At 48.7% G+C, this 16,731-nt stretch overlaps 1 protein-coding gene across 3 annotated transcripts in view; it reads left to right on the top strand.

The window, feature by feature from the left end:
- WASF1 (WASP family member 1) overlaps nucleotides 1-16,731 on the top strand; it is a 297,726-nt gene that overhangs the window by 102,060 nt on the left and 178,935 nt on the right. Inside the window, exon 1 of one of the 3 annotated variants that reach the window (XM_063917126.1) lies at nucleotides 1,896-1,913. The exons of the other annotated variants lie outside the window; for them this stretch is intronic. The gene's annotated coding sequence lies outside the window, so the exon portion shown is untranslated. Of the gene's footprint in view, nucleotides 1-1,895; nucleotides 1,914-16,731 lie in introns of those variants that run through there. 3 annotated transcript variants of the gene reach the window in all.

The raw sequence follows: 16,731 nt of genomic DNA, 5'->3' as shown, positions 1-16,731 counted from the left end.
TGATACTTCCGCCTCCCAGGATGCTTCCTTTGGACGCCGGGTTCTTGGTCCTGCTACTGTGCATCCCCTCCCATGAGGAACTGTTTTAGGACATTCCCGATGTATTCCCTGTGGAATTCCAGTGTACCCCACTGCAGAAAAGGAGATTTATGGTAGACTTACCATGGTTAAATCTCTTTCTGCGAGGTACACTGGATTCCACAGGGCGCCCACCCTGATGCACTTAGCTTCTTTGGGTTTGTATGGCATTAGCCACTAGTCCCTTCTCCTGTCGTGAGAATGTGGTTCTATGTGACTAACTTCTACCGTCTCTTTTACCTGCTACTGCATTGGACTGGTTATCGAAACTGAGCTCCAGTGCCTGAAGGCGGAGTTATAGAGGAGGCGGTGCAATGCATCCTGGGAACAGTCAAAGCTTTAGCTTGTTGGTGCCTCGGATCAAGAACCAACTCTACACCCCGATGTATTCCTTGTTTAATCCAGTGTACCTCGCAGAAAGATTTAACCATGGTAAGTCTATCCTAAATCTCCTTTTTATGGCTGCTTAGTGATAGAAAAACTCTTAGCATGCATTGTACGTGAGTCCCCGCAAGGGGACTCTTTGCGCTTGCCCCACTGCTGGTGTCCCAGTGGACACGAGTGTCCAGTAAGCACTGAAAGTTACTAGCCAGCATAAAAGCAGATGTAAATGCAGTCTCATTACATATGTCAGTAGAATGCAAAAAGCAGATGTCACTTTAGCATAATTAGGTAGCCAAAATGTACACATTGAGGAAGCGATAGCTTCGTCACAGTCATATAAGCAAAGGCGCAACATGCTGCTGTGATGTAAAGATCTGCCACTGCATCAGCAGGGTTAACGCGATACTGACAAAATCTGTAATACCTTAACCGCAGAGTAAATGAATGGCAGTGCTCATAGGGAATCGCCTTTCCACCAGGATATTCAATGATTTGGTGCAGAGTGCACCAGCGTTGGTATAGCCACACATTGGTGGTCATTCCGAGTTGTTCGCTCTGTATTTTTCTTCGCATCGCAGCGATTTTCCGCTAACTGCGCATGCGCAATATTCGCACTGCGACTGCGCCAAGTAAATTTGCTATGCAGTTAGGTATTTTACTCACGGCATTACAAGGTTTTTTCTTCGTTCTGGTGATCGGAGTGTGATTGACAGGAAGTGGGTGTTTCTGGGCGGAAACAGGCCGTTTTATGGGAGTGTGTGAAAAAACGCTACCGTTTCTGGGAAAAACGCGGGAGTGGCTGGAGAAACGGAGGAGTGTCTGGGCGAACGCTGGGTGTGTTTATGACGTCAAACCAGGAACGACAAGCACTGAACTGATCGCAGATGCCGAGTAAGTTTGAAGCTACTCAGAAACTGCTAAGAAGTGTCTATTCGCAATTTTGCTAATCTTTCGTTCGCAATTTTGATCAGCTAAGATTCACTCCCAGTAGGCGGCGGCTTAGCGTGTGCAAAGCTGCTAAAAGCAGCTTGCGAGCGAACAACTCGGAATGACCACCATTATTTGAACGTGTCCCAGTTTTTGGGAACGCTGCCCACTCCACGATCAACTAGGCTGCAGCCTAGGGTGGGAGTAGGGTCACTGCGTGTAACTACACAGGACCCGTCTTGCACTTGTGCAGAATATGTCCTGCTCATACGCAGGCACCCCACCATGTATTTATACCATTGGATTTAAGTGCATCTCCTAACAAGTCTCTCTGACAGTGTTGTCGGATTTAGTGCTTACTTTTTTCGTACAAATCTAGGCTTATGTAGATGTAGGTATGTTATTTTAACATAGTGTAGCTAAAAATCAGTTGTCAGCTTAAATTTGTTTTAATGTTTTCCCAGTCCCAGCTCGATTAGAGATGTGTGGCATCCCTACTGTCAGAACCCCAACACATTCCGCTGGTAAGTATTAGGGTTATAGTTAGGCCGTGGGGCGGGGAGGTTAGGGTTCGCCTGCGGGAGGGAAGGGTTTAGAGTAAGGGTTACAGTACTTTACAACATGTGTTGGGTTTATGACAGTCGGGATGCCACTGTCAATATTTTGACCATTGGTATCCTGTTGGGAGCCCATTCCAAACCCTCTCGGTGTGGCGGCATTAAAATCACTGTATTCAAGACATTCTATAACTAATTTAGGGGGAAATTCAATCGTTTTTTTGGGGCTTCCAATAGAGTTATTCACTTGTTTTACAGATTGGGTGTCCAAAATGTCTGCTCACACTCTCCTGATTAAGCGTGCAGAAATGCGCACAGTCGTGCTTTTGGGTGCCCAAACTGTAGTTTCGACAGCATGCCCAATAGTCTAGACTGGTTTAGCCACTTTGACATTTGGGCACAACAGTCGTGGCACTCTGCAAAACAGCTTAATTACTCTGTTGGGCTCACAAAAATTAATTGCATTCCCTCAGGTGGTGATTCAATTGTTTTGTGTGCCTCCTGCTGGGCATCTGTAAGTATAGGTTCAATTCAATTCTCTCTTCGGCCGCCCATTAGTAATGACGCCTAAAAGCACTGTGTTTAGCTATGCAAAGTAGCTAAACCCGTTGAAGTGTTTAGGTTGCCCAAACTACAGTCTTTGCACACATTTCTTTTCGCGCCACTGGAGGCTGCAAGAAGGTATGTCTCCCCAGCTGGCATCCAAATGGAGTAACAATTGAATTGCTCCGTTTTTTTTAGAAGTGGAGATGTTGCCCATAACAACCATTCAGATTCTTATCTTCTAGAAGCTGCTAGATAAATATTAAGTGGAATATGATTAGTTACTATTGGCAACATCTCCACTGCTAACAATCTTGCACCTTTGTAAATATACCCCTTAGTGTTTTAAGTCACCCTAGGCAAACCATCTAGTTTTTGCCTACTGGAAGCCTTGTGTACCATAAAATGGTAAAGATTATTTCCTTTTATTCAGTTTGCCTGATAATAATGTAACGCTGACCACATATTCACTGGTATTGAAAAATTGGTGAAAATAGCAGCATGTTTGTCAGGGAGGCACTCATTTTGCCGGTGAAATACCGCCGGTCGGAATCGCCACTCCGGTGGTGGTCCATTCCACCACCCGGGAACAAGCTGCGCTCGTCGCCGATTTTCAGGCTGTCAGGATCCCAGCGTCGGTCTTCTGACTGCCAGCGTATCATACTGAGGGCCAGATTTATTAAGCTCGGTGAAGTGATAAAGTGGAAGGTGATAACGCACCAGCCAGTCAGCTCCTGTCATTTTTCAAACCCAGCCTGTAACATGGCAGTTAGGATCTGATTGGCTGGTCCTTTATCACCTTCCACTTTATCACTTCACCAGGCTTAATAAATCTGCCCCAGAATCCATTTGTTATCCCACAATGTGAAGCCATTTGCCATAATTTGTGATAGTGGTTTTTACCTAACTGGATTTCAAATGACACAATCTGCCAATGTTTTGGGTGACCGTGTAACCAGTGAGCTGCTACAAATATTCATATTCATATTCATAGGTGCCCAGATTGCAGGAATGATACACTGATGAGGCACTTGCTAAAATGTGTCAAGATCAACCGGCGTGGCTAGCTACATTCTAGTGCACACAGCATTTCCTCTGTTACCAGTATTGGAATTGAATGTATTTTAATTGTAGCTTTTATTTTAACTTATCTGCTTTTCTTGTATGTAATGTTCTTATTTTACTGTACTATTAACAATATTAATGTTAGGATATTATCCTCACATGTTTGCACACTAGCTGCGTGTTATTGTAATTGTTCTTGACATGATGTATTATTTAATTAGCATCAAGTTTCCACTGGACAGAATAGCATGCAGAGTAAACCTCATGTGAAAGAAAGAATTGCCTTGTCCTTTTCCAATGCTCCAGTGTACAAGAAACAAAGTTTGCTGCCAAATTGTGCTTCTGCAATTCATCTAATTCTAGGGGATTGACTTTAGAACTGAATGTGCAAAATGAAAAGCAAGTTTTCCCTTCAAAGCAATAGTCATCTTTCTCTAACGTCCTAGTGGATGCTGGGGACTCCGAAAGGACCATGGGGAATAGCGGCTCCGCAGGAGACTGGGCACAAAGTAAAAGCTTTAGGACTAGCTGGTGTGCACTGGCTCCTCCCCCTATGACCCTCCTCCAAGCCTCAGTTAAGATTTTGTGCCCGAACGAGAAGGGTGCAATCTAGGTGGCTCTCCTGAGCTGCTTAGAGTAAAAGTTTAAATAGGTTTTTTATTTTCAGTGAGACCTGCTGGCAACAGGCTCACTGCATCGAGGGACTAAGGGGAGAAGAAGCGAACTCACCTGCGTGCAGAGTGGATTGGGCTTCTTAGGCTACTGGACATTAGCTCCAGAGGGACGATCACAGGCCCAGCCATGGATGGGTCCCGGAGCCGCGCCGCCGGCCCCCTTACAGATGCTGAAGCAAGAAGAGGTCCATAAATCGGCGGCAGAAGACTTTCCTGTCTTCATAAGGTAGCGCACAGCACTGCAGCTGTGCGCCATTGCTCTCAGCACACTTCACACTTCGGTCACTGAGGGTGCAGGGCGCTGGGGGGGGGGGGTGCCCTGGGAAGCAATGAATTTACCTTATTTGGCAAAAAATACATCACATATAGCTCCTGGGCTATATGGATGTATTTAACCCCTGCCAGTTTTCCAGAAAAAAGCGGGAGAAGAGCCCGCCGTGAAGGGGGCGGGGCCTATCTCCTCAGCACACCGCCATTTTTCCCACACAGCTCCGCTGGTAGGAAGGCTCCCAGAATCTCCCCTGCATCCTGCAACTACAGAAACAGGGTAAAAAAGAGAGGGGGGCACTTATTTGGCAAAATAACAGATATAAGCAGCTATAAGGGATAGACACTTATTGTAAGGTTGTCCCTATACATATATAGCGCTCTGGTGTGTGCTGGCAAACTCTCCCTCTGTCTCCCCAAGGGGCTAAGTGGGTCCTGTCCTCTATCAGAGCATTCCCTGTGTGTGTGCTGGGTGTCGGTACGTGTGTGTCGACATGTATGAGGAGGAAAATGATGTGGAGGCGGAGCAATTGCCTATAATGGTGATGTCACCCCCTAGGGAGTCGACACCTGAATGGATGGCCGTAATTAAGGAATTACGTGACAGTGTCGGCACGTTACAGAAAACTGTTGACGACATGAGACAGCCGGCAGCTCAGTTAGTGCCTGTCCAGGCGTCTCAAACACCGTCAGGGGCTATTAAACGCCCGTTACCTCAGTGGGTCGACACGGACCCAGACACTGACTCCAGTGTCGACGGTGAAGAAACAAACGTATTTTCCAGTAGGGCCACACGTTACATGATCACGGCAATGAAGGAGGTTTTGCACATCTCTGATACTGCAAGTACCACAAAAAGGGGTATTATGTGGGGTGTGAAAAAACTACCCGTAGTTTTTCCTGAATCAGATGAATTGAATGAAGTGTGTGATGAAGCGTGGGTTACCCCCGACAAAAAACTGCTAATTTCTAAAAAATTATTGGCACTATATCCCTTCCCACCAGAGGTTAGGGCTCGTTGGGAAACACCCCCTAGGGTGGATAAGGCGCTCACACGCTTATCAAAACAAGTGGCGTTACCGTCTCCAGAAACGGCCGCCCTTAAGGAGCCAGCAGATAGGAGGCTGGAAAATATCCTTAAAAGTATATACACTCATACTGGTGTTATACTGCGACCAGCAATCGCCTCAGCCTGGATGTGCAGTGCTGGGGTGGCTTGGTCGGATTCCCTGACTGAAAATATTGATACCCTGGACAGGGACAATATATTATTGACTATAGAGCATTTAAAGGATGCATTCCTATATATGCGAGATGCACAGAGAGACATTTGCACTCTGGCATCAAGAGTAAGTGCGATGTCCATTTCTGCCAGAAGAGGATTATGGACGCGACAGTGGTCAGGGGATGCGGATTCCAAACGGCATATGGAAGTATTGCCGTATAAAGGGGAGGAGTTATTTGGGGGCGGTCTATCGGACCTGGTGGCCACGGCAACGGCTGGGAAATCCACCTTTTTACCCCAAGTCACCTCGCAGCAGAAAAAGATAGTCTTTTCAGGCTCAGTCCTTTCGTCCCCATAAGGGCAAGCGGGCAAAAGGCCACTCATATCTTCCCCGGGGCAGAGGAAGGGGAAAAAGACTGCAACAGACAGCTTCTTCCCACGAACAGAAGCCCTCCCCCGCTTCTGCCAAGTCCTCAGCATGACGCTGGGGCCTTACAAGCGGACTCAGGCACGGTGGGGGCCCGTCTCAAGAATTTCAGCGCGCAGTGGGCTCACTCGCAAGTGGACCCCTGGATCCTGCAGGTAGTATCTCAGGGGTACAAATTGGAATTCGAGACGTCTCCCCCTCGCCGGTTCCTGAAGTCTGCTTTACCAACGTCTACCCCCGACAGGGAGGCGGTATTGGAAGCCATTCACAAGCTGTATTCCCAGCAAGTGATAATGAAGGTACCCCTCCTACAACAGGGAAAGGGGTATTACTCCACGCTGTTTGTGGTACCGAAGCCGGACGGCTCGGTGAGACCCATTTTAAATCTGAAAGCCTTGAACACTTACATAAAAAGGTTCAAGTTCAAGATGGAGTCACTCAGAGCAGTGATAGCGAACCTGGAAGAAGGGGACTACATGGTGTCTCTGGACATCAAGGATGCTTACCTCCATGTCCCAATTTGCCCTTCTCACCAAGGGTACCTCAGGTTTGTGGTACAGAACTGTCACTATCAGTTTCAGACGCTGCCGTTTGGATTGTCCACGGCACCCCGGGTCTTTACCAAGGTAATGGCCGAAATGATGATTCTTCTTCGAAGAAAAGGCGTCTTAATTATCCCTTACTTGGACGATCTCCTGATAAGGGCACGGTCCAGAGAACAGTTAGAGGTCGGAGTAGCACTATCTCAAATAGTACTACGACAGCACGGATGGATTCTAAATATTCCAAAACCGCAGCTGATTCCGACGACACGTCTGCTGTTCCTAGGGATGATTCTGGACACAGTACAGAAAAAGGTGTTTCTCCCGGAAGAGAAAGCCAGGGAGTTATCCGACCTAGTCAGGAAACTCCTAAGACCAGGCCAGGTGTCAGTGCATCAGTGCACAAGGGTCCTGGGAAAGATGGTGGCTTCTTACGAAGCGATTCCATTCGGCAGATTCCACGCAAGAACTTTTCAGTTGGATCTGCTAGACAAATGGTCCGGATCGCATCTTCAACTGCATCAGCGGATAACCCTGTCTCCAAGGACAAGGGTGTCTCTCCTGTGGTGGTTACAGAGTGCTCATCTCCTAGAGGGCCGCAGATTCGGCATTCAGGATTGGGTCCTGGTGACCACGGATGCCAGCCTGAGAGGCTGGGGAGCAGTCACACAGGGAAAAAATTTCCAGGGCTTGTGGTCAAGCATGGAAACGTCACTTCACATAAATATCCTGGAACTAAGGGCCATTTACAATGCCCTAAGTCAGGCAAGGCCTCTGCTTCAGGGTCAGCCAGTATTGATCCAGTCGGACAACATCACGGCAGTCGCCCACGTAAACAGACAGGGCGGCACAAGAAGCAGGAGGGCAATGACGGAAGTGGCAAGGATTCTTCGCTGGGTGGAAAATCATGTGATAGCACTGTCAGCAGTGTTCATTCCGGGAGTGGACAACTGGGAAGCAGACTTCCTCAGCAGACACGATCTTCACCCGGGGGAGTGGGGACTTCACCCAGAAGTCTTCCACATGATTGTAAACCGTTGGGAAAAACCAAAGGTGGACATGATGGCGTCTCGCCTCAACAAAAAACTGGACAGATATTGCTCCAGGTCAAGGGACCCTCAGGCAATAGCTGTGGACGCTCTGGTAACACCATGGGTGTACCGGTCAGTGTATGTGTTCCCTCCTCTTCCTCTCATACCAAAAGTACTGAGAATCATAAGAAGGAGAGGAGTAAAGACTATACTCGTGGCTCCGGATTGGCCAAGAAGGACTTGGTACCCGGAAATTCAAGAGATGCTCACGGAAGACCCGTGGCCTCTACCTCTAAGACAGGACCTGCTCCAGCAGGGACCATGTCTGTTCCAAGACTTACCGCGGCTGCGTTTGACGGCATGGCGGTTGAACGCCGGATCCTGAAGGAAAAAGGCATTCCGGATGAAGTCATCCCTACCCTGATCAAAGCCAGGAAGGATGTAACCGTACAACATTATCACCGTATTTGGCGTAAATATGTTGCGTGGTGCGAGGCCAGGAAGGCCCCTACGGAGGAATTTCAACTGGGTCGATTCCTGCATTTCCTGCAAACAGGACTGTCTATGGGCCTCAAATTAGGGTCCATTAAGGTTCAAATTTCGGCCCTGTCGATATTCTTCCAAAAAGAACTAGCTTCTGTTCCTGAAGTTCAGACGTTTGTCAAGGGAGTACTGCATATACAGCCTCCTTTTGTGCCTCCAGTGGCACCTTGGGATCTCAATGTAGTGTTGGGATCCCTAAAATCACATTGGTTTGAACCACTCACCACTGTGGACTTGAAATATCTCGCATGGAAAGTGGTAATGCTGTTAGCCCTGGCTTCAGCCAGGCGTGTATCAGAATTGGCGGCTTTATCCTATAAAAGCCCTTACCTAATTTTTCATACGGACAGGGCAGAATTGAGGACTCGTCCTCAATTTCTCCCTAAGGTGGTTTCAGCATTTCACTTAAACCAGCCTATTGTGGTGCCTGCGGCTACTAGGGACTTGGAGGATTCCAAGTTGCTGGACGTAGTCAGGGCCCTGAAAATATATGTTTCCAGGACGGCTGGAGTCAGAAAATCTGACTCGCTGTTTATCCTGTATGCACCCAACAAGCTGGGTGCTCCTGCTTCTAAGCAGACGATTGCTCGTTGGATTTGTAGTACAATTCAGCTTGCACATTCTGTGGCAGGCCTGCCACAGCCAAAATCTGTAAAAGCCCATTCCACACGGAAAGTGGGCTCATCTTGGGCGGCTGCCCGAGGGGTCTCGGCTTTACAACTTTGCCGAGCAGCTACTTGGTCAGGGGCAAACACGTTTGCTAAATTCTACAAATTTGATACCCTGGCTGAGGAGGACCTGGAGTTCTCTCATTCGGTGCTGCAGAGTCATCCGCACTCTCCCGCCCGTTTGGGAGCTTTGGTATAATCCCCATGGTCCTTTCGGAGTCCCCAGCATCCACTAGGACGTTAGAGAAAATAAGAATTTACTTACCGATAATTCTATTTCTCATAGTCCGTAGTGGATGCTGGGCGCCCATCCCAAGTGCGGATTGTCTGCATTACTTGTACATAGTTATTGTTACAAAAATCGGGTTGTTGTTGTGAGCCATCTTTTCAGAGGCTCCTTCTGTTATCATGCTGTTAACTGGGTTCAGATCACAAGTTGTACGGTGTGATTGGTGTGGCTGGTATGAGTCTTACCCGGGATTCAAAATCCTTCCTTATTGTGTACGCTCGTCCGGGCACAGTATCCTAACTGAGGCTTGGAGGAGGGTCATAGGGGGAGGAGCCAGTGCACACCAGCTAGTCCTAAAGCTTTTACTTTGTGCCCAGTCTCCTGCGGAGCCGCTATTCCCCATGGTCCTTTTGGAGTCCCCAGCATCCACTACGGACTATGAGAAATAGAATTATCGGTAAGTAAATTCTTATTTTTAGCTCCTATTTGTATTTCTAGAAATGTACATGGTTAGTAGCATTGGAGAAAGAAACCAATCTATCACGTTTGTGCTTAATACATTTGAAGTTGTGGTTCCCAGATAAAGGTAACAAAATCCCCAGGGTAACGGATGACAATTTATTCTCAAGGAGAAACAATTATTGAAATTAATCTGGTAAATTTCCTGCACTATTTCCTGATATAATGCATTATTATATTATACCTAGAATAATGCATTATCATAATATACAAAAGGAAATTTTTCATAAAAAATAAAATAAAAATAAATATCTGATCATGCTGAGCAAAAACATTTGTGGGTCCCAGGGACCTCTCACTTTAAATAAACATTGGGGTCCTACTCCAATGTTTCTGGGTCCCATAACCTATTATGATGGATGAGGGCAGGCAGCAGTTGCGACAGTGCTGAGGTCAGATGGCAGCTTGTGCAGTGCTGGAGGCATCCAGCATTTGGGGTACAGAGGGTTAAGGGCAAGCAGCAGTTGGTTTTGAGCTGGTGGTAGTGGCAGGGAGTAGGCAGGCAATGCTGAGGGTAGGAAGGTGGTAAGTGTACACAGAAGTTGGGAAAGTTGTGGGGGAGGGAGGGGGAGAAAGGGACTAGTGGCAGGCAGTACTGGGGGTAGGGAGGGGGCATGGGTAGATAGTGGCTGGGGGGAGTACTGGATGGCAAGGAGGGGGATAGGGGCAGGCAGTACTTTGGGGTAGGGAGAGGTTAAGGGTAGATAGCAGCTGGGGCAGTACTGGGGGCAAGGAGGGAGCTATCGGCAGGCAGTGCTGGGGGTAAGGGTAGATAGCAGTTACTGAGCTTAGAAGTGTGCATGTATTGCACAAAAAGCTGGCATACTGAAACAGTGATCTAGAAGTTATTTCCAGTGCTGCTGTACCGGGGCAGCCTCTGGGAAAGGAGAACCATTCTGGCGCACACGCATATGAGGATGCCCTGTATAAGCACCAGTTAATCCATCTCCTGACCGTTTACTGAGCAAAACACAGACACAGCTTACCAGGTACTGGGGGCAGCAAGCCAAGGTGGGGAAGTTGCCACAGGCATGTATGGGCACGCTCTCCCCAAGGATGGCATCCAGGCGGCAAAGCTGTGGACAAGAGCGAATGCTGAAGCGTGGGAAGGCAGAGAGGTGGTAGGCGGTATCTGGAAGGCCATGCCGGGTGCTCATTAACAGCTGATTCATCAGGGCCAAGGCTCTGCTTGTGTGACAGCTCAACCAGTCTCTAGGACAGGGAGGGTAGAGTCTGGAGCAACAAGTTCTGCTGCCAGGCGGCACGCTGCTGCCGTGTGTGGAGAGATCAGCTAAAAAAAGTTATTGATGATGATAGGTTGTTACTGTGCGGTGGTGCATTAATGCTGCTCCGGTGTGGCTGTCAGGGAATCAGGGCAGACGAGTTGGGCGGGTCACTGACATCCTTACATCAAACAAGCTGTACAGTTATTTCTGATGGGATGCAGTTAATTTGCTGGTTGTCGGGATCCCGGCGGTCAGGATACCAACGCGGGAATCCTGACATCCGACAATGCCGACAACCGGATTTCCACGACACTCATAAAGTGTGAATAGAACCTGTGGCGAGATCAGCGAACCTGCAAGGGGGCTCTTTGCGCTCACGCAGCTGCCGGCATTCTAGAGGCCGGGATGCCGTTATCTTGTTACTGCCAGCCGGCATCCCGTTCGCCAGGGTTACGTCTGGCAGCCGGAGGCGGAAATGAGGATTGTTTTTTGGCTGCTGCGGCTTACACAGGACTGGAGCGCGTATTTTTCAATCTCTGAACATGCAGTCCATTTTGTAATTATTAGTGAGTTAGTCTTCACAACCCCATCTGGTAACAATTTCCACAGCCCACCCACTCTTATATTACAGAACCTCTTCCTATGGTGATGGCAAAACCATCTTTGCAATTGATTACACCTCATTCTCTACACTTGGTACGAAAAGTCTGTTAGACAAATCTTTGTATTGACCCTTAATACATATTAATTACTGTAGGTCAGTTCTAAGGTGTCTTTTTTCAAACGTAATTAGGCCTCTTATGTCTTTACATAAAGGTCCCCAAAACTTGACCCCATTTCTCTGACGTCCTAGTGGATGCTGGGGACTCCGTAAGGACCATGGGGAATAGCGGCTCCGCAGGAGACTGGGCACAAAAGTAAAGCTTTAGAACTACCTGGTGTGCACTGGCTCCTCCCCCCATGACCCTCCTCCAAGCCTCAGTTAGATTTTTGTGCCCGAACGAGAAGGGTGCACACTAGGTGGCTCTCCTGAGCTGCTTAGTGAAAAGTTTAGTTTTAGGTTTTTTATGTTCAGTGAGACCTGCTGGCAACAGGCTCACTGCATCGAGGGACTAAGGGGAGAAGAAGCGAACTCACCTGCGTGCAGAGTGGATTTGGCTTCTTAGGCTACTGGACACCATTAGCTCCAGAGGGACCGATCACAGGCCCAGCCATGGAGCTCGGTCCCAGAGCCGCGCCGCCGGCCCCCTTACAGAGCCAGAAGACAGAAGAGGTCCGGAAAATCGGCGGCAGAAGACGTCCTGTCTTCAACAAGGTAGCGCACAGCACTGCAGCTGTGCACCATTGCTCTCAGCACACTTCACACTCCGGTCACTGAGGGTGCAGGGCGCTGGGGGGGGGGCGCCCTGAGACGCAATAGAAACACCTTGGATGGCAAAAAAAAAAATGCATCACATATAGCTCCTGGGCTATATGGATGAATTTAACCCCTGCCAGAATACACAGAAAAACGGGAGATAGGCTCCGCCCCCTTCTCGGCGGCCTTATCTCCTCAGCACACTGGCGCCATTTTCCCTCACAGCTCCGTTGAAGGGAAGCTCCCTGGCTGTCCCCTGCAGTCACTACACTACAGAAAGGGTTAAAAAAGAGAGGGGGGCACTAATTACGCGCAGTATTAAAAATACAGCAGCTATAAGGGGAAAAACACTTATATAAGGTTATCCCTGTATATATATAGCGCTCTGGTGTGTGCTGGCAAACTCTCCCTCTGTCTCCCCAAAGGGCTAGTGGGGTCCTGTCCTCTATCAGAGCATTCCCTGTGTGTGTGCTGTGTGTCGGTACGTTTGTGTCGACATGTATGAGGAGAAAAATGATGTGGAGACGGAGCAGATTGCCTGTAATAGTGATGTCACCCCCTAGGGCAGGCTTTTTCAACCAGTGTGCCGTAGCACACTAGTGTGCCGCGACCAGTTGCAAGGTGTGCCGCGGAGCCAGAGCAGCTTCCTGCACCTTCAGAGTGACTGTTGGCCCGGGCTCTTAGAGGATCAGTCGTGCTCTGGCCGTGACCTATGCCTTGAAGACACGGCGGTGTGATATCATAGGTCACAGCCATCGTGTCTCACCACCTAGCCAGCCCACCCACCTGCATACACATCTTCAAATTCCTGCATGCATAAACTGCTTTCCTTGCCCACCCACATCCACACCTGCCCAACCGCCCGCTGCTCAGTATTCGCAGCACTCCACTATGAACAACGCCAGCCACTGAGGTACAGGGAGGAGGACAGATGACCGGTAGGGGGTTAATATTTGTTATTTTATTTTTCCCGTGGGGAACAATAGGATTTATGTGGGGAGAATAAGGATTTTTGGATTTATGGGGGAAACAATGTGAATAATTCATGTGGGGAGCAACATGATTTATGTGGGGAGCAATGTAATTGTTTTTCTGTGTAGGCCAATGTATGTGTGTTTTTTTTTTTTTTTTACTGTGACGGCCAATGAGTGTTTTTTGTTTTTTTCTGTGTGGGAACTGATGGTGTGCCTTGGCAATTTTAAAATATTGTTTGGTGTGCCGCGGGTAAAAAAAGGTTGAAAATCACTGCCCTAGGGGGTCGACACCTGAGTGGATGAACTGTTGGAAGGAATTACGTGACAGTGTCAGCTCTGTATAAAAGACAGTGGTTGACATGAGAGAGCCGGCTACTCAGCTTGTGCCTGTCCAGACGTCTCATAGGCCGTCAGGGGCTCTAAAGCGCCCGTTACCTCAGATGGCAGATATAGACGCCGACACGGATACTGACTCCAGTGTCGACGGTGAAGAGACAAATGTGACTTCCAGTAGGGCCACACGTTACATGATTGAGGCAATGAAAAATGTTTTACACATTTCTGATAATACGAGTACCACCAAAAAGGGGTATTATGTTCGGTGAGGAAAAACTACCTGTAGTTTTCCTGACTCTGAGAAATTAAATGAGGTGTGTGATGATGCGTGGGTTTCCCCCGATAACAACTGATAATTTCTAAAATGTTATTGGCATTATATCCTTTCCCGCCAGAGGTTAGGGTGCGTTGGGAAACACCCCCTAGGGTGGATAAAGCGCTCACACGCTTGTAAGAACAAGGGCTCTACCCTCTCCTGAGATGGCCGCCCTTAAGGATCCTGCTGATAGAAAGCAGGAGGGTATCCTAAAAGGTATTTACACACATACTGGTGTTATACTGCGACCAGCAATCGCCTCAGCCTGGATGTGCAGTGCTGGGTTGGCGTGGTCGGATTCCCTGACTGAAAATATTGATACCCTAGATAGGGACAGTATATTATTGCCTATAGAGCATTTAAAAGATGCATTTCTATATATGCGTGATGCACAGCGGAATATTTGCCGACTGGCATCAAGTCTAAGTGCGTTGTCCATTTCTGCCAGTAGAGGGTTATGGACACGACAGTGGTCAGGTGATGCGGATTCCAAACGGCATTTGGAAGTATTACCTTATTAAGGGGAGGAGTTATTTGGGGTCGGTCTTTCAGACCTGGTGGCCACTGCAACAGCTGGGAAATCCACGTTTGTACCCCAGGTCGCCTCTCAACATAAGAAGACGCCGTATTATCAGGCGCAGTCCTTTCGTGGACAAGCGGGCAAAAGGTTCCTCATTTCTGCCCCGTGACAGAGGGAGAGGAAAAAGGCTGCAGAAATCAGCCAGTTCCCAGGAACAGAAGCCCTCTCCCGCCTCTGCCAAGCCCTCAGTATGACGCTGGGGCTTTACAAGCAGAATCAGGCACGGTGGGGGCCCGTCTCAATGAATTTCAGCGCGCAGTGGGCTCACTCGCAAGTAGACCCCTGGATCCTTCAGGTGATATCTCAGGGGTACAAATTGGAATTCGAGACGTCTCCCCCTCGCCGTTTCCTAAAGTCGGCTTTACCGATGTCTCCCTCTGACAGGGAGGCAGTTTTGGAAGCCATTCACAAGCTGTATTCCCAGCAGGTGATAATCAAGGTACCCCTCCTGCAACAGGGAACAGGGTATTATTCCACACTGTTGTGGTACCGAAGCCGGACGGCTCGGTGAGACCGATTCTAAATCTAAAATCTTGAACACTTACATACGGAGGTTCAAATTCAAGATTGAGTCACTCAGAGCAGTGATTGCGAACCTGGAAGAAGGGGACTACATGATGTCTCGGGACATCAAGGATGCTTACCTTCATGTCCCAATTTACCCTTCTCACCAAGGGTACCTCAGGTTTGTGGTACATAACTGTCACTATCAGTTTCAGACGCTGCCGTATGGATGGTCCACGGCACCCCGGGTCTTTACCAAGGTAATGGCCGAAATGATGATACTCCTTCGAAGGAAGGGAATTTTAGTTATCCCTTACTTGGACGATTCCCTGATAAGGGTAAGATCCAGGGAACAGTTGGAGGTCGGTGTAGCACTATCTCAAGTAGTGTTGCGGCAGCACGATTGGATTCTCAATATTCCAAAATCGCAGCTGATTCCGACGACTCGTCTTCTGTTCCTAGGGATGATCCTGGACACAGTCCAGAAAAAGGTGTTTCTCCCGGAGGAGAAAGTCAGGGAGTTATCCGAGCTAGTCGGGAACCTCCTATAACCGAGCCAAGTCTCAGTACATCAATGAAAGGGTTCTGGGAAAAATGGTGGCTTCCTACGAAGCAATCCCATTCGGCAGATTCCACGCAAGAACTTTCCAGTGGGACCTGCTGGACAAATGGTCCGGGTCGCATCTTCAGATGCATCAGCGGATAACCCTGTCACCAAGCACAAGGGTGTCTCTCCTGTGGTGGTTGCAGAGTGCTCATCTTCTAGAGGGCCGCAGATTCGACATTCAGGACTGGGTCCTGGTGACCACGGATGCCAGCCTGCGAGGCTGGGGAGCAGTCACACAGGGAAGGGATTTCCAGAGCTTATGGTCAAGCCTGGAGACATCACTTCACATAAATATCCTGAAGCTAAGGGCCATTTACAATGCTCTAAGCTCAGCAAGACCTCTGCTTCAAGGTCACCCGGAGTTGATCCATTCGGACAACATCACGGCAGTCACCCACGTAAACAGACAGGGTGACACAAGAAGCAGGAGGGCAATGGCAGAAGCTGCAAGGATTCTTCGCTGGGCGGAAAATCATGTGATAGCACTGTCAGCAGTATTCATTCCGGGAGTGGACAACTGGGAAGCAGACTTCCTCAGCAGACACGACCTCCACCCGGGAGAGTGGGGACTTCACCCAGAAGTCTTCCACATGTTTATAAAACTCGACAAGTATTACGCCAGGTCAAGGGACCCTCAGGCAGTAGCTGTAGACGCTCTGGTAACACAGTGGGTGTACCAGTCAGTGTATGTGTTCTCTCCTCTGCCTCTCATACCCAAGGTACTGAGAATCATAAGATGGAGAGGAGTAAGCACTATATTCGTGGCTCCGGATTGGCCAAGAAGGACTTGGTAACCGGAACTTCAAGAGATGCTCACGGAGGATCCGTGGCCTCTACCTCTAAGAAGGGACCTGCTCCAGCAAGGACCCTGTCTGTTCCAAGACTTACCGCGGCTGCGTTTGACGGCATGGAGGTTGAACGCCGGATCCTGAAGGAGAAAGGCATTCCGGATGAAGTCATTCCTATCCTGATCAAAACCAGGAAGGATATAACCGCAAAACATTATCACCGCATTTGGCGAAAATATGTTGCGTGGTGCGAGGCCAGTAAGGCCCCGACGGAGGAATTTTCAACTAGGTCGATTCCTACATTTCCTGCAAACAGGAGTGTCTATGGGCCTGAAATTGGGGTCCATTAAGGTTCAAATTTCGG

This window comes from Pseudophryne corroboree, chromosome 4 (genome assembly GCF_028390025.1).
Source record: "Pseudophryne corroboree isolate aPseCor3 chromosome 4, aPseCor3.hap2, whole genome shotgun sequence".
NCBI classification, from domain to species: Eukaryota; Metazoa; Chordata; class Amphibia; order Anura; family Myobatrachidae; genus Pseudophryne; species Pseudophryne corroboree.
The sequence above is the reverse complement of the archived record's forward strand: the minus strand, read 5'-3'. Positions and strand labels throughout refer to the sequence as shown.